The 23,334-nt window shown below is 36.6% G+C and overlaps 1 protein-coding gene across 2 annotated transcripts in view; it reads left to right on the top strand.

The window, feature by feature from the left end:
• LOC129732613 (trafficking kinesin-binding protein milt) overlaps positions 1-23,334 on the top strand; it is a 161,542-nt gene that overhangs the window by 40,392 nt on the left and 97,816 nt on the right. The gene's annotated exons all lie outside the window — the stretch shown is intronic.

Here is a 23,334-nt window from a genome sequence, read left to right as displayed (position 1 = left end):
GTAGAAAACTTGAAGGACACAGCTACAATCTCCCTCAGTAGAACATCTTTTTTGACTTTCTATGAAAATACGTAGTTATGTGATTTTGCACTGAAATAATTTGGTAACTTCAAAATTTACTTTTGTTAATCGTTTTTCATCTACTCGACATGATTTGATGCAAAGGACATTTGACACGTATGATAAATCCATGCGTTTGTTCAATCAGTAGGAAAAAATAAAAAAAGGCACAGACATATTTGGGTCTCACATAAACTGGGAGGGGTTCAGAGGGATGGCACCCTTACTAAAACTTAGAGCAACTATTCCCCTTGAATAATATTCCGAGTTTACTCAAATCGGCCGCAGCATCGCTGAGAACGACCATTTTCTAAAAAAAAGTTCCATCCCGGGTCTTTACGGGTTAAACCCATTTAAGCAGCTGCATATTGCAAGTCACAAATCGATGAAATCATTTTTTTTATTATTTTCCACTCCATAAATATGCTTATCTTACATTTATAATTAAATTTTAATTTCATCGACTAGCCAAAGACGCTACGTGACTGCATTATCAAACAAAAAATGCAATACCATTTTATAGCAAAGGTGATAAAGATTGCCCAACCTAAATTGAATTCGCCTAAACACCGACAAAAAATATTTTCCTTCTATATCACAAAACGCGCTGATAAGTCCCCCCGCTTTACTGAAGATTAGAATCGTTTGGTAATGCTGTTTTGCACTACTCCATACGAATATAAGATTTTAACCCAAGGACAAACATTCCGTAACGGTACGTTATTGTCCTCGTCTGACCTAGATTTTCTTCTATCATCACATGCCGATCTATGTTTGCTTCCATGTTATATGCGCAGCCCCTTTAAGACCTAAAGAAAACAATCCAATCAGTACAACGTGTCTGGTGTGGTGGGTCCAACAATTATCGGAGCAAGCGCGAGCCAATTATCGAGGTCGCTTTTCCTTTGTCGTTGGGAAAACCGGCCAATGCGGTTTGTGTAATTGATTCGTAAGACTGCTTTCTGTTTTATTGCCGTTTGTGGCAGGTTTGCTACTGCGGCTCACGTGCAGAAAATCACCGACGGTGGCAGTTTTCCCTAACGAAACTCACTAAAAGTCTGCATATCAAATCGTTATGCAAATCGTTTTTTTTTTCACTGTGAACGTACGGAACCACATTTTCATTACTGTTTTTCTGCTAACAGCAGAAACCGACCGACATTGGTACAAACTGACCAGTTGGCGCAACTCATGAGGGCCATAGACTAGCGAAACATATTCACAGTGGAGCTGCAAGGCGATTACTAGAATTAATGTGCCGAATTGAATCGATTTTGAACACCTTCCAGCGGAGATAAGAAAAATGTGTTTGAGATGTGATCTACGCGTGTCTAGAAGGAAAATTATGGACAGTGACGGACGTTGCTGCTACCGCCGGTGTACAAGTTAGTTTGCAGCGGTAGCGGTTGGCTTAGGCGAATAATTTGCAAACTGCAATGCGGGACATGTTGCCACCAGATTAATTTTCTAGCATCGCATGCTTATTGATTGCTTTCGGTCAGTGAGCCCCATTTTCTCGGTCTAAAAAAATTCATTCTCCTTCTTTCCCGGTTTGTTTTGGACTAGTAGCAGTTATTCTTATGGTAGTTAATCCTAGTAATAAAGTAGCTAACCATGGACAGCAATGAAAAATAATGTAATTTAGATTTTCTTCTTGCTACGGGTAGATAACGAGTGCAATGCAATCTTGAACTAGCCGTGCATAACAAGAAGAAAGAATAATTTTTTTATGCATTTGAGAGTTGAATTGAAACTGAACACATTATTTTGTAAGCCAAAATTTCACTGTATGACGTTGGGAGTGCATGAGACCCAGCATATATTTGCTGTCAGAATAATTTCATTGCCGTTGATTATTTCGTTGAATTTTGGACAAATCCCTGGGTAGTTAATGTATAGTAATTGTACAGTAAATTTTTACATTCATTATAATTTTCGTGTTAATTTTTTTTCGTTTTCAATCTTTAGAAATGCAACTATACATCCTTCATCCTAACATTCTTCCAACAAGTGAAGCCTAATTTAAAAATCGTAATTTTTCACGCGGTTGCAGCCGCCCCCAACCTCATTACAACGTGTCTTTTTTTACACGAGCCTATTTCGTAAAGCTGTACAACCGAGCCAGACAAAAAAAAAATACCCGCAATTTTGATTGCTCATTTTACTGCCATCAGACAAAACCAATTTTCCAAAGAGTGAAGCGTGTACGTCTTGTTCAGAAGGACGCTAGGAAAATTACACTCACCGGAACGTTGTATCGAGCTGGCCATCATCGCCGGTGGTCGTCTGGTCATCGTTAGTGCTGCAGCGGCGGGGCTGCATTCGGCCAACCATGAATCCAAGAGCGCGTAAGTTCCGCCATTTACAACTTAAGTTAATCCACCACAGTGACCCGCCATCAGGCAGTGAGCGTACGAAAATAGTCGCTTATCGAGCACAAAATTGGCTTGCAGAAAATTGTGCAGTTTTAAATTAATGTGAGCGTTTATGCTTAGAATTGATAAACAGTGGAATATTATTAGTCTCTCATTAGTTCGGTCACTTTTCCCATACTAATAATAACTAAACTTGTGAATGTCGTGCAAATTTACTTTTTTTTCTGTCAAAATAAACGTGTTTGAGTACAATTTGGGTCACAGGAATCAATAAACTAGCCTGATGACGCCATTGCGTAGAAATGGTGATATTCTCTTTCTATTTGGCTCTTTTCCAAAAATGTGGACTGCCGGCACGATTTCAAGCGGAGGTCATCGAACTTTTGTAGAAATAGAAGTTATTGTTCACAAACCCTACACAATCAACTGTTTTTTTAGACAACCATTAAGAGTTTCAACTAATTATGTCGCCATTCAAAAGTGCTCTCGAAGGTTCATTGCAAACTTTGGAGCAAAAATGCAATTATTTCCAATTACCTTGGTGCAAACAACCACTCCGTCAACGAGGTACCAAACAATACACTCGTTTGCTTTACATTACAAAGGTGTCAATTGGTCGATTAGGAAATTGACTCCTCAAAAGCTTGAGCAGATTTGCAATCCGCCCCGGGAACAGCCACCAGCACGCAATAGCTTGACATTTTTCCGCTGCTTTGTGGGCGGTTGAAACGTGGTAATTGTTTCGGACAGTTGCGGTCCGAATTGAGATTTATAATCCAAACAATGGTCCGCAGTAAAGGAAACCGGCTGCGAGGGAAACTTATATTAACTGGTTTTAATTACGCCCCGTCTAAACGAAACTAAATCCAACTTTTTATTTCAACGATTTATACACTAGATAATAGATAAACTAAAGTACAACAATCAGCAGATAATCTCTAGTTAGCGACACCACTTTCGAATTAGCTTGCTTGATGGCAACTTCTTTTTTGCCGTTTCGCAAACACTGATCCGCTTATTTTTCTTTTCCACTCTGCAACCGCTGCTTTGGATTGATTGTGCGAATTTTCCCGAAATGAGCTAAGAAATCGGGATGTTTTTTCACGATTAAGCAATTGTCTGCTTCTGTTTTCGATTAGATCATTCCATTTCGAAAAAAACGTCAAGAAAAACAATTACTGTTTCTCTTGTTTATCAGGGGATATTGCCTTCAAATTTGACGTTCGTCATCGAATTCGCCAGGCTACTGCTGCTGTTATTGTTTCAATTTTCGGTTCCGCTCCGACCACCAACAGCAGCAGGTCCAGCTTGACCAGAGGAAATTGAAAGTTTTTGCCTAATGGTAGGTTACTGTATCCGATTTTCTAATAAAAAGTCATCAAGATTCACTACAGAACGAACGATCACACGGATTTTTAAAATTCTACCTACATTATTGCTACTTACAGAAGGAAAAGAACTAATTCAGCGATTAACAGCTAATTAACATAACTGAAATTAAACTGTCAGTCACTTTCGGGTCGCGCTCCAACTGACCGTTATAACAGGCTCAATTTTTATTACTTACACCAGATTATGTAAAATCCTCTATGAAATTAGTCACAGTCACTTTGTTGCGTTCTGTCCACCTTCCACCATCACCTTTTGCCTTCTTTCTTTCTTCGGCTGCAGAGTAAACATACGCGGAACCATTAGTTAATTGAATTATATCGTAGGAAAACGATCAAGCAAGTTGATCCCGGCGGCAGAGGTTGAAAGTGAAAATGAATTGACACATTTGACGGTTCGTTGCTAGTCGAAGCAATGACCTTCTAATATATAAGTCTGAACTAAATAGGGGGTGTGGTTGTTGACCTAATTCGCGTTATACCGCAAATCGTTCCATTTGTGTCTTTTCTTACGAATATCACTTGATTTTATTAGAACGTAAACGTGACGCATTGCATTGAATTTGACCCATTAGTTTCAGTTCGGTCTCAAGAATGTTTTGCCTTTCTCCTAGAAAGGTATAGCAATCACTGGAAAAACCGAAAGTATAAAAGTGGTCCCAATGGCCAAATGTCATATACCACTCGACTTCTTTCGACGAACTAAGCATTTTCTGTATGTATGTATGTATGTGTGTATGTGTGTGTGTATGTGCAACTTTTTTTTCTCACTCACTTTTCTCAGAGATGGCTGGACCGATTTTCATAAAATTAATTGCAAATAAAAGGTCTAGTTGCTATTGAATTTCATTGTAATCGGTTTTTTAGTTTAGAAGTTATGTATCAAAATGTAAAAATCACGAAACATCAATATCTCAGAAACCACACAACCGATTTCAATAAAACTGGTTTCAAATGATTGGGCTGTCCCCAGAACCCTTAACTTTTGAATTTTGTTATGATTGAACATATGGTTCAAAAGTTATGTAAAGAAAAGTTATCCTAAGGTTGTTTAAACTCACTCATTTTTCTCAGTGATGGCTGAACCGATTTTCACAAAATTAGTGTCAAATGAAAGGTCTAGTTGCCCCATAGGTTGCTATTGAATTTCATTGCAATCGGATTGTAACTGTGTTCGTTGTTCATAAAAATGTGAAATCACATAATGAAAGTAAACATATTGACTTTCTCCTAACGATCACTGGCTAATTAAAAGGTAGAAAAATGATTGAAATGGCCGAATGTCATATACTACTCAACTCAGTTCGACGAATCGAGCATTTTCTGCATATATGCATGTATAGGTGTATATGTTTGTGTGGAGGTGTGTATGTGTGTATGTGCACCTTTTTTTCGCACTCACTTTTCTCAGAGATGGTCTGACCGATTCTTTCTATCTTGGTGTCAAATAAAGGGTCTATTTGCCGCTTAGGTTGCTATTGAATTTCATTGTAATCAAACTTTTAGTTTTGGCGCTGCGTCAGAATGTGAAAAAACGCTCTTATATCTCAGAAGCTATGAACATAGTTGAATTCAAATTAATGGGCTTTCAAACCCTTAAACAATGAATTTCATAATGTTTAAACATGTGGTTTGAAAGTTATAGAAAGGAACGAAGCCCGCAGAATGTTTAAAACTATAGCTACGATCAAAATATGTGACCTCAACATCGTTTAAATTTGATATTGTACATTTCTATCATTTCACTTTTTGCCTTTCTCCTATTGCCTTTCTCCTAGAAAGGTATAGCAATCACTGCAAAAACTAAAGGTATAAAAGTGCTCAAAAGGGCCGAATGTCGTATACCACTCGACTCAGTTCGACGAGCTGAGCATTTTCTGCATGTGTGTGTGTGTAACGCTCTGCCAATCTCACTCGATTTTCTCAGAGATGGCTGGGCCGATTTTAATGAAATCAATTGCAAATGAAAGGTCTATTTGCCCCTTAAGACCCTATTGAATTTTATTGTAATCTGATTTCTAGTTTAGAGGTTATGTATCAAAATGTAAAAATCACGAAACATCAATATCTCAGAAACTACACAACAAAACAAAATTGGTTTCAAATGAACGGGCTACCTAAAAACCCCCAACTTTTGAATTTTATGAAGATTGAACATATGGTTCAGAAGTTACAGAAAGAAACGTGTTCTGGAGACTGTTTAGTCTCACTCATGTTTCTCAGAGATGGCTGGACCGATTTTCCCCATGTTGCCCCATAAGACCCTAATGATTTTTTTGCGAACGTATTATTACTTTTCCTGTTATGTTTAAAAATGTGAAATCCAGCTATGAAAAGAAACACATTAGTGTCAAATGAAAGGTCTAGCTGCCTCATAACACCCTATTGAATTTTGCTGTAATCGGACTGTAACTTCGTCTCTAATGTATCGAAATGTGAAAATCACGAAACATCATTATCTCAGAAAATACACAACCGATTTGAACAATATTGATATCAGATGAACAGGCTAGTTAAGGAATAACTGATGAACTATGATTGAGCACGTGGTTTTAAAGTGTGGCTGCTCTATACGTTCCCGTTTCATTTGATTATAATCTAAATTAAGCAACCGTTATGAATTAAACTGTTAATACAACGAAAGTCTATTACCTCAAGTATTACACGACTTATTTGAACATAACTAGTGTCATACAAACGAGTCATCTTTCAAACTTACAAATAACAAACTTCATAAAAATTTGATATACTGTTCAAGAGTTTTGTAAAAAAAAGAAATCCAAAGACTATTCAACACTATAGCTGCTTTGATCAATATATGGCCTCAACATGATTTAAATGTGGTATCGTACTATTTGAACGTTCCCGGTATCGCTCGTGATTAAATTGTTCGAAATTAAGAGTCATTTCTTTTGATTCGCTACTTCTTAGGCACTAACATTACGTCAAATTTCATATTTTATACTTTAATTGCAACATCAATATTTTAGAACCCAAAGAGTGAATATACCTTTTTGGATTTAAGCATTCATGTAAATCTATTTTTACAAATAATAAGTTTAAATGAGAAAGGCTGAGTCTGACCGCTAGGTGGATTAATTTAGGTTTTTTACACTCGCATCGATATCTAGGGGAAAGTAGGTAAAGACGGACACCCTAAGGTTTAACCTAAATAATTACTCAGGTTTTGCTATTTAGATCGCAGTAGTCTTACAAATTGAAACTTAAGATCATTTGTTGTCATAATTATTTTTGGTATTAGTGAACATCCTCCAAGTTTTATGTGTTTTGGGTCTTCAAAAAAAAATGACTACAATTTGTTGCTTTTTGACATGGTTGAGAAAGACGGACAACTGGGGTGGGTAAGATGGACACTACGATGGTAAAGGTGAACACTCTCAAAAAAGATGTAGTACTTCACGTATTCTTTTGATTTATGTGTTATGTGATGACCATATACTACTCTACGTAATTAGAGTCCATCTAGTTAACAGTTTCAGAGGGTGGGTTAAGATGAAGGCAGAAATTCACGGCCTATATGGCCTGTTCTAACTGCTAAGTGATTTATATCTGCTGGTTTCTCTCGCGGGTGTACTTTGTAAAGTACCCAATCGATATTACATGTGAAAATTCTTAGAAAATCCGTGTGTCCATATTTCCCTACCTTAGTGTGTCCGTCTTGCCCGACCTGGCTGTATATTTTTCAAACGATCGTAGCTCTCTATTGCAACATCGAAAATCTGATGGATTTTCACTAGAAAACTGAGGAAAGACTAATTAAACACTTTACATCGGGAACAAATGAAAACACATAAGTTTAACGAGTTTTCCACTATTTTCCGTGGAATGAAAATTATTGCTTGCTTACCATGTGTTTCGTTCAAAAACAACCTTCGATGTGAAATTAAAACTACTTTTGAAAGGTGAAATCTGTTTTTGAATGCATAGTACAATATCAAATTAGTCGCGGTGCTTTTTATAAGGAAATATTTATGAAGTCAATTCTAAAGAAATTGAACAGATTTTGGTCGATTTATCGATACAGATTAGAAAAATAGGTATATCGATTTGGTTCAACATTTTATTTTAAAGTTGGTTTAAAATATTTATAATCTTCCAGTACCCCAGAAACTTCTAGTATTGACTATATAACTTACGAGTAATCCTTGAAAATCCATTACCGTTACCTTTGTTTTCTTGTACGCTTCAGTAGAAAAAATTTGAAGCAAAACCTCTAAATAAGTTTTTCGGTTTACCGGTTCAGAAAAAAACACCAAGATGATATTTTTTTTTTCAGATTGCTGAGAATGTTATTATGTCGAAATTTTATAATGTCGGTGACTACTTTTATTTCTCCAGAACCACAAGTCCAAGTAGTTTTTTTTATTGATTTTACCATACTCTTCCTTGAAATTTCCGCTCTGTTAAGCGGACGGTCGTGGGTTCGAATTTCAGTAGAATCAGGCCCAGGCTTCGGGAAAAGACTGCGATGTGACACTTTACTGATGACTGTTCTCTCTTTTCACTCTAACAGCCTCATGAATAAGCTATTCATGAGAGCTCACATACAGCTAAAGCTTACACAGGCAACGAAGCTGTCTTGTGTTGCAGACGACAGCTTGTTCTTGTGCATGTATTTTGTCCGTGCAGACATGATAGCCTAGTTTTGTTCATTTTAAGGATGTCCTGTTGGTTTGGCCTGCGCTGTTGACAACCTGCTGATCGGCTCGCACTCGTTCGTTTCTCCTTTTTGTTAGGCCGGTGAGCACGAAGCAAATCGTTTCATATATTTTACCATTGTTGATTTTATTCCCCACATGAGAGAAAACCTATTTCGCACTGCCTCGATTGCATTGTAGCATCCAGGGTTGATATTTGTTGCCACTCTTGAGTGAAAGTGAAAAAAAGCATCCATAAACGTTATTTTTTTACATTTCTTTTAGAGTTCTCCCTTCCCGCTTTTTGCATGGAAGTGAACTGTCAAAACACCTCATTATATTTCATGCGATGGAAGCAAGACAACAAAATCAATTTATCAGTTAACGGAAATTGTCAAGGCATCGGTCAGTGTCAGTGAAAAAGTGTTTCGGTGAGGTTCATTTTGGTTGAGTGGACTGTTTGTTTTTCTTTTCCGCTTCAAAGTGAAGATGATTTGGTTGGATTTGTCGTCAAATTTTATTCCGTAACCGTGAACGATGCGCGCGATCTATTTCATCGGAGTATAACAGCACGTTATTAGGACGAAAATCTAGTGTATCTGAAAAGAGTGCTGCGATCATTGGAAGTGAAAATTGAAAATGATTGGCTGTAATTTTCAAAGAATTTTGCTGGGGAAAATGACTTTTATCAACACTGGTAGCATCGGCCTTACTCTCGTGAATCATAATCACCTGACAGCCCGCTCGGATTTGTGCCGAAGGATTTCGCGCTGTAAGGGCTGTCATTAGCGACAACTTGGAAGAACAACTAGTCATAAATGAATGGAAAATAACAGCCCGTTTGTCTTTGCATGTGTTTGCTGTCATCAGTGGCTGTCGGACTGTGTACCGACCGTGTGGGGAACAGGGAGAGCCGAATTAGTTCAAAATTTGCTACCGCGAAAAGACAGTCATTTTCAGAAGCCTGGAAGGCCATTCGATGTCAAAAGAGGGAGGGCATGGGTTTATTTTCAGGCTCGATAACCAATTACCTTTTGTTTACGCTAAATTCTATAATGCCTTGGTGTGACTTTCTCTTGACAAAAAAAGTCCCTCTTATAAATAAAACTGGCCAGAAGGATGTACAACAAAACTTATCCAGAAAAAATTTTTGAGAAGCGATATTTGGCAGGTAAAACAAGGCAAAAATAAGTCCCTCTGATTATAAAAATAATCAGAAGGCCGCCGTAACGCAACTTCTCCAGGGAACTGTAAATGGCGATATTTAGCAGGAGGAACAAGGCTCGGTATAGTAGAGCAGTGAGCGAGTAAAGAGAAGAGTAAAACTACATTACACACAAACACGGGTAAATAATTAGCATGTCAATAAACAATAAGCATGCCTTTTCAATAGCCATATTGCTAATCATAGAAGTGCGACATACAGCAGACATCCGGGCATATCTCACAATAGATCGACAATTCTAGTCGCAGTGAGGAAGTCCATACAGGAAAAAAAAGTTTTCATAATAAAATACGCAACCTGTTCTTTATGTTTCAATTTTTCAGGTATAACACGAAAAAACTCCATCCCTTGAAAATGGTTTATCCCACTTTTCTTATTTTTTTCCAATTGACACACACATTTGGCTTGTAAAATTGAGTATTTTTCACGGCCGGAGAAACTTACTTAACGAAAGAGTAAATTTGTAAAAGGGCCTATGAAGTTTGGCATTCACTTTATTTAATGAATTGCAGCTCAGACACGTAGGGTTCTATAGAAAACTGCCAAGAAATGAATTGTAGGTAACTGATAATGCTTTGGAAACAATATACACGTAGAAAAAAGTGTAAAAATGTAAAAAAAAAATCAATAAATGAAAAATATTTTTTTTTATTTTAAACAAACACGAAACTTTAAATTACAGACTCGATTACATACAGTGGACGAAAAAAACTTTTTTTTTCAATTTCAAATGTGACTTATCTAACGCAGAAATGTCGTTAGGAGAAGTCCATAAAATACGTTACCCTTGGGGATAAAGGGGGGCTTGTCTGCCAAAGCGGAATATTTTGAAAATCTATACAAAAGAAGAGTGTGTCGAAAATAGTTACTTTTGCGCTACGTAATTTATTATCGTTTTTTATTTAAATCATGAAAAATTAAAAAAAAATTGAAGTGTTTTCGCTATTTCTAATGAGAAAAACAAATTTAAAAAAATAAAAATGAGTTGCGGTTTAGGGTCAAAAATACACAAATCAATATACACTGATGAAAATTTTTCTTTCCCTTTGGCTGCAACTGCATCAACTTATTTTTATATCAGGGTGTTAACAGAATGTATGGGAGAAATTCTTCATTCGAATGTTATTTAGCATCTCTACTGCTTCGTTTTCTCGAAGAAAATCCTTACGCAAAATTTCAACTCAATCGAACTTCGGGTTGCAGAGCCTCAAAGCGGTAATAGTTCACTTTTTTGAACGATGGAAAAATGCACAACTTTCAAAAACCGAGATTGTCCTTGCGAAATTGTGGAAATCAATATTCTCAAGCTCAAAGTTTCTTAGAAATGCATAAAACTTCGAGATGTGGTGTTACTCAGAAAAAAAATCTTTAAACTTTTTTTCTATGAAAAGTGCCAGATTTCGACGATTCATGCATTTCTAAGACTTTCGGCATTAAAAAATCGATATCGAAAATTTCATGCTTTTTTTCATAGGTAAAAAAATGACCTGAGGCACGACTTCCATAAGTCCGATTACAAAGGCTATGTTAATTTTCTAGAAGAATAATAATACAGTGCTTTTTCGATTTTATCACGGTCAAAAAAAAATGTATTCAATTGCAATTTATGATATTTTGAGTAAAAAGATACACTCTTCACAATTGGAAGTACATCATACTTGATTTTTGTTAGAAGCGTGATAAAAACGAACAAAAAATCGTCAGAAAATTGAGCGTGAATTTGGCGGCTAGTGATAAAATTGAAATAGCACTGTGCATAAGTCCCCGTACGTGTGGAAAAAAAACAACTTTGTCACCAGATTGATTTTAATCAACAAATTTCAATCTCAATTCTCTTTTCCGATTTTTATCTGTTATTCTCTAGCCTTTTAATTCTTAGGCTTGTTTCTGTCACCTAAATAGAAAATGTTATCATTTCTTTTCGCCTACTTATTTTACTGCAATGCGGCTATCAATATTTCTCCTGCAAAACAAGGTGTCTTGAATCAGAACTTTATACCGGCGACAGAATATCGAACAAATATACTATTTAAAACTACGCAGCAGAAGGCTGCCTCGAATATCTGTCTATGCGAATGGAATGTTGTGATTACACCTGGCTCTGGGAAGGAGGCTGTTGCACGAAGGAGCTGGCATCTTCACGAGGACTGTTTTCAAGAAGGCAAAACTTTTGATACGTACCGCTAATCAGAATTCAAAAAGTCGATTTTCGTTAGCTCCTTACTATTTATGTCATGCGATAAACAACAATTTTAATATTGTTTTCGAATTGAACATAGACTGAACTACGTTACGATGGATTATTCAAACAGCACGTGCGTTGCACGGTAAGTAGTACCACTTAGGAAAGCAAGAAACTATTTGATCTTTTACATTGTTAGTTCTCTCTTATTCTCTCTCTTCAAAATTCTCTCGCACTCATATCGTTACTACAATGCAACCCGTATTGAGAGCGAGTGATGCGAGTGCGCTAAACCACTATTTCCTGATCCCGTTTAGCTACATGATTGTCATTAATGTAGGGTACTCTCTCTTCAATATTCTAAAAGTAACTGCTGGTCACTCTTGCCGTCGTTTTTGCGACTTTCAGAATTAGGTTTTCCCCTCGATCCTATCTTTTTGGCAGTCGACAAACGTTCTTCAAACACTTTTCTTACGTTGGTGACGGTTGATTTGGACACATTAAACAATTTTGCCAATTTGTTGTGTGAGTAGTTCGAATTTTCGCGATACGTGAGCAAAATATTGATGCGTTAATCAACTTGCTTCGACGTCATTTTCACAAGTGAAGAGCAAATGTAATAATCGTACATAAGGCATGATACTATACACTAAGGTGGCAATGACTGCGTGGAAAAAAATCATCATGGATTTTAAAAAACCGACCATGTACTGGAAATATGATACAGATTTGGAAAAATATACCGCATCCCGACGTAACTCGAACCCGCAATCTCCCTGTCTCCGGCATGGTGTTTTGACCAATTGCGGGTTCAAGTGATACTGCTAATACCAAAGCAAGCTGCTCCTGCATTTGGTATGGGTCCTCATCGAGAAATTCCTCCAATTCATCGACTTCAAGGGTTCTCGGCCTTCATTCACGCAGACACCAATAACAGAACGTTGTTTCACTTGTAGCCGTATTTCCGTAACTCTCGATGTAACTCACTTCTTTTAACTCTCGATGCGCTTCAGCCGCCGTTCTTTGAATGAAATTAGGAAAGTAACACTTCCCGCTGTAGGCTCACTACTACATACCCTTCCTTTAAGCTAAATTCTATAGTACCCTTGCTGACTTTCATCCTAACAAACAAAGTCCCTCTTATAATACAACTGTTCTGAGTAACGTATAATAGTTCTCTTCATGGAATTGTAATTATGACGCGGTCTTGGCTGGAGGAACGAGGTTTCGATAAGACTCCTTCCTCTTGACAAAAATATAAGTCCTACTTTCAATAAACCTGACCAGAGGTGAAGCATTGAGTGCCTCTTCAGGGAATTGTGATTGTGACGCGGTATTGGTAGGAGGAACGAGGTTCGAAAATACTCCTTCCTCTTGACAAAATGAGTCCTTATAATAAAACTGATTTCAGAAATATTTACCCTCTACAGGAAATTTTAATTGGCGATATTGGCACGAGGAACGAGGTTTCGATAAGACTCCTTCCTCTTGACATATTAACCCGATCAGGAGAGCATAACTAAAAAATTACAAAATACTATCAACGCAAGATACAAATAACATATCTTGATACAATTTTATATTTTTCCATATAATTTTGATAACAAAATTGAATCTGAATGAGTTATAATAACAAAACCTGAAATGAAGTAGTTCTGAAACAAGTCTCACTAATTTTTCGTTTTTATCAAAACCTGTTGTTTCTAACAATGTTTGTTATTATACTGTACTATATCCTATCTTATTCTGTTAGAAAGCTGATACATTAGTAACAAGTGTTTGATACTGGTAGAATCATTTCTGTTATAATTTCTGTTATTTTAACACCTAACGGGATTAAATTGAAAACACAGCCTGTAAGGTTTTTCCCGTAATAAACTAACAGCTTCTGTTACATTTTTGTTTTTTCTTTCTGATCGGGAAGTCCCTCTTAGAATAAACCTGGCTAGAGAGGAACGTTAGGTGTAGCCTCAGTTCAGGGAATTGTAATGTGGCGATATTGGTAGGATAGAAAAGAGGCTCGGTATAGTAGAGCAATAAGCTTGAAATGAAAGGGTAAACTCTCACACACAAGCACGGATATAAAAAAAGCGTATCATTCACTTCAATAGTGATACTGCCAATAATATGAAGTGCGGAGTACAGAAAACACCTGGGCAATATCACAATATATCAAATGTCTCTGGTCGCAGTGATGAGTCCACACAGAGGAAAAAAAACACTTCCCGCAAATGATGGTTATTTATCACGAAATCAGACATTTTCTGACAACTTTAAGTATATGATGCCACAATGAAATCGCATATAGACAGTTATCAACTCTGAATGATCAATATGTCACTAAGCGTGTAACCAACATGCGATTTTGGTAATTGAAAAACATCCACTTTTTATTTTAAAAATTTAAAATTCCAGTCAATTTTATTTAGCTATCGCAAAAATCGAATTTACAGTCTCAATGCAGGTCGGACTCGATTATCCGGAGTTTTGGAAAATATTTCGATTATTTTCCGAATAATCGAGCCGCTATTTTATTTTTATTTATTTATTTATTTTTTTCATTTTTTCTCATTGAAAACAGTAAGTTTATTGATAAAAATAATATAGTACTTGATAAATATGCCAACATAAAACATATCAAATTATCAGATTAATCATATTCAGATTAATTAAACAAGCCACCTCTTTTTATGCAGTGAGTTCACAACGCCGCAAATAGCTGCGCTATAAAATACTGCATCAAATTCGGCATTTCGAGATAGAATCCACAAATAGACAATTGTCACAAATATGAACTAAATCCGAAATTGAGAAAAAAGATTGCTCCCGATAACCGAACCATTTACTCCGTATAATCGAGTCCCGAATAATGCAGCCTCCGAAAAATCGTACGTCCGGATAATCGAGTCCAAGCTGTGTTTTGGATTCAAACAATGTTCAAAATAAACATGCCGTGCCAGCATTCTGAAAAAATATAAGTTACCAAAAAAGATCAAACTTGAAAATTGATTTGCCGCACCTTTTACGACATGGCTCGTTATCTATTTCTCCTTCGAAAAAGGTATTATATGAAAGTGTGCGTAATCTAGTTTGCGACCGATAGTCGCGTGCCGCCATTTACGACGGAAAAAAACTAAAGCAGGTAAAGAGAAAACATGAAACTGCTTAGAGCAGTTATCACAATCGGTAATAATTTGCCTTATCGCTTATGCAATTAAGTCTATTATGATTACTCAATGCGCCGAAATTTTGATCGATTGTTCACTATTTCTCAATCATTGGGTCAGCAACACAAATATTCAAATTTCCCAATGCATTTGATTATTTTTTCTCTGGCATAACTAAATGCTGCTGTTTTTCGCTTGCCACTATATGTCATTCGTCCAGTGTGGTCAGTAGCACTAGTGGAACAAAGTGACATAATTGTAACAACGGCTGCAAATTTTACCGGTTAACCGTGTTAACCTTGCGGTTGAACAGTAGTCAATCAGACTGGCTTGATCTTGACTGACAAAGAATACCAGTCTCAAGCGCTAAACTGCAATCTCCCAGCCGGCAGGGCGACGCAAAGTGACAAATTCGAACTACTTTGAGGAGATATACAATCTTGCATGACATTTGTGTCACGAGCGATGCGCACTAACGCTAAAAGCTGTGACGAGATCAGCACGAGCTGATTGATGGGTGAAGAGATAAGAAAGTGACGAAGAAAGTGTTCTCTTAAGGTATATTTACAGCTGTTTTCTCATAATAATATGCAGAGCAACGGCTCAGAATTCGCTCCAAACTTGTTTTAATAATCTTTCATCGTAAATGCATCCAGCCGCCTGCCTTTAACACTAGAGAAATACAATGTTAATAATCGTTCCAGAGTTTAAATACAATCGCAAACAGAGTTCATAATGTATTATTTCGCATATGTTTATGGCTTCAACTAACAAACCCCCTAAGGAACCTTCTCTCGTCGTAATAAAAACAGGCAAAAATAAACTGTGCATTGAGCAACGAATGCTGAAATGCAATATTTCACCTGTTCTCCGTACTGGATTGTTGTATTTCCTTTCTCCAGTTACAGCATGTATAATAACATTATTGCATTCAGCATGTGGTCGGCAGAGTCCAGCAACGAGTAAAAGCAGAGAAACACGCACTGCAGATATTCTGCTGCATTCCGTCGTTAATGTGCTGTCAAGTACTATGCATATTTACCTTATTACCAAACTAAGCCGGTGTGTGGTTGTTTTCAAACTTATACCGAGCAAAACCGGCATTTCAGTGAGCGCAGCAAGGTTTACCCTCGCAAGTGCAAGTGCAACAAGCGAATCCTCTATACAGCAGAAGTGGTCAGTCGTGTAATCCTTTCCCTCTCCCTTCCTTTTCTACTGCCCTGAAAGCAACTTATGTTCACTTACATGAACGTATGTAGCCCATCTAACGGAACCTGTCGTCTCGGATGTCTTATAGCAGCATGTACGCTGGCCGACGCGCGGCGATAAGAAAATTGATTACCACCGATAACAGGCCATCGTTTCGGTTTCTGCGACCAGAACTTTTCATGGCCATTTGCTGTGTGGTTTGAGTGCAACGATGCACTTGAATAGCCCATTAGGGTCCATAAACAGCGGTTTACGAGCAAACAAACTGAATCGAACTGAAACATTGAGGATGTAAGTTTTTATGCAAGTTATGGTACACAAAAAATAATGAGTTCATATCTGTCTCTACTGATGATTCAGTTGATAACATAGTCAATATCAATAGCTAAACAACGAAACGAAGTACAAATATTCGAAAAACGATAAACATGCAAATATAAACTCGCAAACTAAGTTTGTCTTTCAGAAAAACTAACTATTAGACATTCGCGTAATATGGCATTTCCGCAGCAGTGCGGCAGGTTGACTCACAGCTCCTGCTACGTCGAAAGTAAACACTCATACTTTAATATCAAGAGTATAATTTAGCTCAAGGTGCATGCTACTGAATGATTGCTATCGCGACTTTGTACACTGCAGCATATAAGTGTGTTTTCATATCATTGTTAAACATTCTAAAAAAATCGGAGCAGCTTTTTTTTTTCTTTCAATTTTTTTATGATTTCGTTAATGTTATGATCTTTTGAAAAAACTACTAAATTATAGAAAATTAAATCACACAATGGAGATTGACTCGAAAAGAAATTTAGAAAATATGCGACTTTTTTCGACCTTTTTTGATTTTGATTTTGATATTTGGATTAGCAAAGTATTTTCCGTGGGCGGAGAATTTTGTTTTTTTTTTGGACTCAGGAGTAATTTTCTGAAAAACTGTCTAAGAACGAGTTATGGGAACTAAGTTATTAGCATCATTAGACGAGAAAAATGTGATAATAGATCTGTAATAAAATGATGAAGTCATTTACTAACAGATTATAGTGATGCTCCAGTAACAATTCATTGTAGTAGATCGCGGAAAATCTAAATTGCAAACAATCAGAGTAAACCCTAAACGACGTTTCTCATTATTACTATAATTATAATTAGTATCCATTTCGGAGCGCTTCGGCTGAACCAGGAATCTAATTGTGTTTTTTTTTATCAGCAGCAAAGTCTTGTTTATCCTTCTTTTTAGATTCTGAATCTGAAATGAATATTAGCGTGTATTACGAAGATAACACGAAACAACATTTCAAACTTCAATGTTCGGTGCATTTCAACTGCACACTTTTTAAGTATTTCTTCGATCTTGAAAATTCAGCATTGTAAGAAATTATTACTGTACAGACTATTGAGAAATTTTGGATGCCTACCAAACATAGAAAGTAAAGAGAGGCTTATAAACCAATAAATACATCCAATATTAGCGAGCTTTAAAAAACAAATTTTGTTTTCTCCGAGTCGAAATCTAAGTATTTAGACCGCACATGCAAATTTTCGACCATTCATAATATATGTATATCTGCTGTCCCGGCAAACATCGTTCCGTCTACATTTTTTCTTCATTTGAATGATTTCAAACACTCTAAATTGATTTCACCTACATCCAAAGATTTACCTTTCGATCCGAATATACATTGTCTGCAAATGCATAGAATCATACATTTGATACGTTCAAACTCAAAGGATCGTTTAAAATGGTTGATTTTATCGGAATGAGAACATCCTTGCATTTCAGCTTTTGTACATCACCTCGATTCTAAAAGCACTTTCTAATATTTCTGGCCTCTGAGCATCAGTCTGATTCCAGAAATACTCATATTTGGTGATATTCAGTCACTTTTGGCTGTTTTCCAGAAACCGGAGGTCACCATCCTAGAATTCAAAATGGTGTCTGAGGTGGATTTTTGGTTTCTGTGCATCATCACGGTTACGGAAATACCCATATTTAGTGGTATTTAGTCATATTCGGCTGTTTTTAGCACACTCCCTCCCCCTTCCCTTCTTACAGAGTTGGGAGGGGGTCAAACCATCATAGAAACATTTATCACTCCCAAAAACCTTCACATGCTAAATTTGATTCGATTTGCTCGATTAGCTCTCGAGTTGTGCTGAAATTTATGTTTCATATGTCTGGTACCCCTTCCATTCTGAAGATAGAGGGATGTCGAACCATCATGAAAGTATTTTTCGTCCCCAAAAATTTTCTCATGTCAAATTTGGTTCCATTTGCTTGATTAGGTTTTGAGTTGAGCAGAAATTTGTGTTGTATTTGTTTGGGACCCCTCCATTCCAAGAAGAGAAAGGGGTGTCGAATCACCATAAAAATATTTGACCCCAGAAATCTTCTCATGCCAAATTTGGTTCCATTTGCTTGATTAATTCTGGAGTCATGCCAAAATTTGTGTTTCATTTGTATGGAAGCCCTTCTTCCCAGCAGAGGGAGGGGGGTTGAACAACCAAATAAACATTTCTTACCCCTAAAAACTTTCACGTGCCAAATTTGGTTTCATTCACTTGATTAGTTTATGAGCTATGTAGAAATTTGTGATTCATTTGTGAGAGAGCCCCGTGGCTCTGTGGTTGTGATGTCGGGTTCGATTCCCGATCAGGTCGTGCTGGAAATTTTTTCGACCACACGCCAAATTTGGTTTCATTTGCTTGATTAAATCTCGACTTATACAGATATTTGTGTTTCGTTTGTATGGGAGCCCTCCTTTCCAGAGCATGGAGGCCACCATAGAAAAAATTCATGTTTCTTGATATATTAACATGCCAAGTTTGGCTTCATTTGCGCGATTATTGCTTTAGTCATGCAAAAATTTATGTTTCATTTGTATGGGGGCCCTCCCTTCCAGAGGAGATAGGGGTCTCACACTATCGTAAGAACTTTCCCCGGCCCCAGAAACCCATACATACCAATCTTCATACTTCATCGGTTCACTAGTTTCCAAGTCTATATGGATCAGACAGAACTCCATTTTTATATATATAGATTAGGACATTTATTTACTATTTATTCTATGTTAGCTATGTTAACTTTTTTGAGATTTGTTTGCGTTAATTTGTGTCCAATCTAATACAAAAAAAAATTAATTGGTACTTCGGTTCGGTTTGGTTGTACCCCGACTAATTGAATGTTCACGAAAAAAATCCTACGAGGGTCACTGCAACAAACACAACTAAACCTTTCAAATGTTACTTTAATCAAACACATTTTCGTGGAGGACTTTTGCACTCAGTCTCCAGTCAAGGAAAACAAAAAACAATAGTAGAATAGTTTATTAAAGACACTCACTCACACAGACATTTGCTTAAAGGGTGTCACAGTGAAAGTGATACAGTTCATTTATGTCAAGAAATTAAAAGAGATGTATATTTCTTCTTTGGCTCTTTTTTATTATCATGGTAGAGTAGTAAAATTACAGTTGAATTAGTTCAATTCAAATTTTTCGCCTTTGCTTTTGATTACGGCCCGCAAACGCTTCTCAAAATTATCACAAGCTGCTCGCACGACTTTGATCTGCATTTCATCCCAGACTTCGACCAAACGGTTCTTAACAGTGTCCGCAGTGATGTGTTTGACTCCACCCAGCTTTCCTAGCATGTATCCCCAAATGCTGAAGTCCTTCTTTTTATGACACAGACCAGATGATCCATAAATATTAGGGTGGGGATCGTTATATGGAAAAAAAGAAACTTGATACAGAAAGCCAGATCCAAGTTTTTTTTTTGTTCTATTTGGAGCTCCAAACAATCCCAAATTTATCTGAAGTCGTTTGGTTTTGTCTCCGCTTGGCGCATTGTCTTTCAAATTTAGAGATTTGTATGGAATAACCAACTTTTTTGCATTTTCCATTCTAATGAGCTCAAAATGGCTTAAACCATAGGTTTCATGACTTCAAATGGTAGATTTTTTAATGCCTAACAACTTGGCCGAAGACACTAAAGAGCTAGGGTGTCCCAAAAAAATACTAGAGCTGTTTAAAGTTAAGTATGCCGAAATTTATGTTGCAAATCATTTTTTCTGCTAACACTGCCAGTGTACCGGCATTAGTCAGATTTCTATTAGAAGTAACCTCTGAAACACGTTGTAGCTTCTACCTACGTCTAGAATATTGACCTAAATTTGTTTGCTTGATCCAGCTGAGTGTATAACCTCGTTACGACAGGTTATTTCTAATCGGAATCCTCCTGACGCCGGTACATTGGTAATGTTGGCAGAAAACAAAATTTTCTGAATTTAAATCGACATACTCAACTTTGAACAACTATAGCTCTTCTTAGAGACATCCTAGCTCTTCAGTGTCTTCTGCAAAGTTGTTAGGCGTCTAAAATAATATACTTTAACATAATGTAGTGTATTATTAGATCATTATTGAGCTCTCTAGAAAGGTAAATGCAAAAAAGTAGGTTTTCCCATATAGATTTTCATACAAATTTGAAATGCAATGTTGTAAGCGGAGACAAAACCAGTCGACTTCCAATAAATTAAGAGTTACTTGGGGCCCCAAAAGAAATCAAAAAAACTTGGTTCTGGAAAATCGATCACTTTGCCCCACCCAAATAAATATGCTGAAGTTCAATGGATTCCAATCAAAATAATTCCTTGGCACCAGGCAGCATATGGTCTTTAATGACGTGTTGTTGGTAGTACTTTCTATGCATATAGTCGCTAGTCACTAGCCCTGAATCTTGTGAACTGTCAGAAGACAGTTCGCACAGAGAAAAGAAGAAGTACTCTCTATTAATTTTGTACACACCAGTCGATGAATAGGAGTGGCATCTTTCCTCTGTTAGTTGTTGCTCTGTATCCAAGGTCAATTCAAATTATTTTATACATAATTTTATATTCATTTCGCGAGTTATTTTCCTTGCCGACCGGGTTATATTACGCCGTATACACTCTTTAACCGCTTTGATCAACGCTGCAGTCCACACACTCCATTTTTTACTCGGTTTCTGCTTGAGGACAACCGTTTCCTTGAATCGTTTGACCCTTTACACAAATAGTCTGTTCAAATTCAGATATGATAGCTTTCTTCTGATCTATATGTTGCTCATTACAGCAAGATAAAAAATCTTGATTTGTTCTCTACTTGAATCCATTGCAATTTTCCACTGAAAAAAAGTGGAACACTACCTTTATCACTTACAAGTGAACTATAAACATATGTCGTAATCAAAACAAACACAGCTGAATAACAAGGTAGATCTCTCGATGCGAAAGGATACACTCAAATGTATGTATCACTTGCACTGTGACACGCTGTAGTTTCCGAAACATAATTTATTGCTATATTTGTTGTAAACCTTATTAAAATTATTTGGTTACGTTTTCGTTGTTAAGTCCTTTAAGATAAAACATCTGGTTTTACCTTGAAAAAAAAAGGTTGAAATATTTTCACCTGTACACCCCCCCCCAATTAATTCAGAAATGTAAAAGTAACTCAAGTGGATTGGCTTTGTATTTGTATTTCGCTTTAGGACTAGAAAATGTTATTTGAGGATGCCTTTGGGCAAATGGATGCCATTGTGGCTCCATGTGCTCCTCGAACAGATAATTCAAACAATTTAGATAGTCTCAGTATTTGATGACAATTCTACTTCTTTCAATGATGTTTGTAAAGTTTGTTGTGATTTTAAACCTCTCTGGCATACCAGAAATATTTTTTTTTTTTAGTAGCTTAAGTATTTATGATAAATATTAGTAAATAATGAGTATGTGTGTCCAATCACAAATGGTGACTTCTCAACACTGTTAGAAATTTGTAATTTTAATTGTTAGGATTTGTTTGTTTTCGCAATTAGGACTTATCATTCGTAGGGATTTACACCTAGTTGTCAGAAAAGGGGAAGTAAACTTACAACTAACTTAATTGCTAACTTATTGGCTATAAAGAGAGCTTATCGTAGCAATTGAGGATTGCAACGATTTTTGTCGAAAATTGTTAATAATTTCATTTGACATAGCTTCTAATGGTTCAACACCAGTAAGTCTATGTAATTCGAGTGTACCAAACCAAAGAGGACGCTTCAAAATCATTTTCAGAATTTTATTCTGAATCCTTTGGAGTGTTTTCTTCCTTGTTGAACAGCAACTTGAACAGATCGGTACAGCATAAAGCATTGCTGGTCTAAAAATTTGTTTGTAAATCAAAAGCTTGTTCTTTAAAAAAAGTTTAGAATTCCTGTTAATGAGAGGATATAAACATCTCGTATATTTGATGCACTTGGCTTGTATACTCTCAATGTGCTCTTTGAAAATAAGTTTTTTATCATAAATTAGTCCCAAGTACTTAACCTTGTCAGACCAACTTAAAATAACCCCATTTATCATAACAACGTGATCATTGTTTGGCTTGAGGAAAGAAGCCCTAGGCTTATGCGGAAAAATTATCATTTGAGTTTTAGAAGCATTGGGAGAGATTTTCCACTTTTGCAAGTAGGAAGAAAAAATATCTAAACTTTTCTGCAATCGACTGCATATGACACGAAGACTTTTTTCTTTTACGGAAATGCTTGTGTCATCGCAGAACAATGACTTTTTTATCCTGGAGGCAAATCAGGAAGATCTGAAGTGAATATACCAGAAATATGCTCGTTAATTATGTGCAGTGTAGTTTTAATACACTAAGCGGCGATGCACTTAATATTTTTCACTCTATACAATATTTGAACGCTCCAGAAAGTCCTGCATGACAGGCACATATTGCCCGTTTGCAGTAGATTAAGTTTTTGTGCTTGAATCCAATCTATCGAAATTTGAAAGTCCAACCCATATTAGATCACAACCTACAGAAGTATAATATCATTTATAAAAACTTACAAACATCTGCTTTACTGCGCTCTTTGCTCCAAAACCATTCGTTCTCTGTTTACGCTGGTTTTTCCTCGTACTTGTTCCTCTCCATCTCGTAAAGACTAAATACTCAGAGCGCTGATGAATACTCATAAGATATTGGCAACTAGGTATGCTCAAGTTATAAGTTATAGTTTCAGATAAGTCCAAAAATGACATGTTATACATG

Source organism: Wyeomyia smithii, chromosome 3 (genome assembly GCF_029784165.1).
Source record: "Wyeomyia smithii strain HCP4-BCI-WySm-NY-G18 chromosome 3, ASM2978416v1, whole genome shotgun sequence".
NCBI classification, from domain to species: Eukaryota; Metazoa; Arthropoda; class Insecta; order Diptera; family Culicidae; genus Wyeomyia; species Wyeomyia smithii.
The sequence above is the reverse complement of the archived record's forward strand: the minus strand, read 5'-3'. Positions and strand labels throughout refer to the sequence as shown.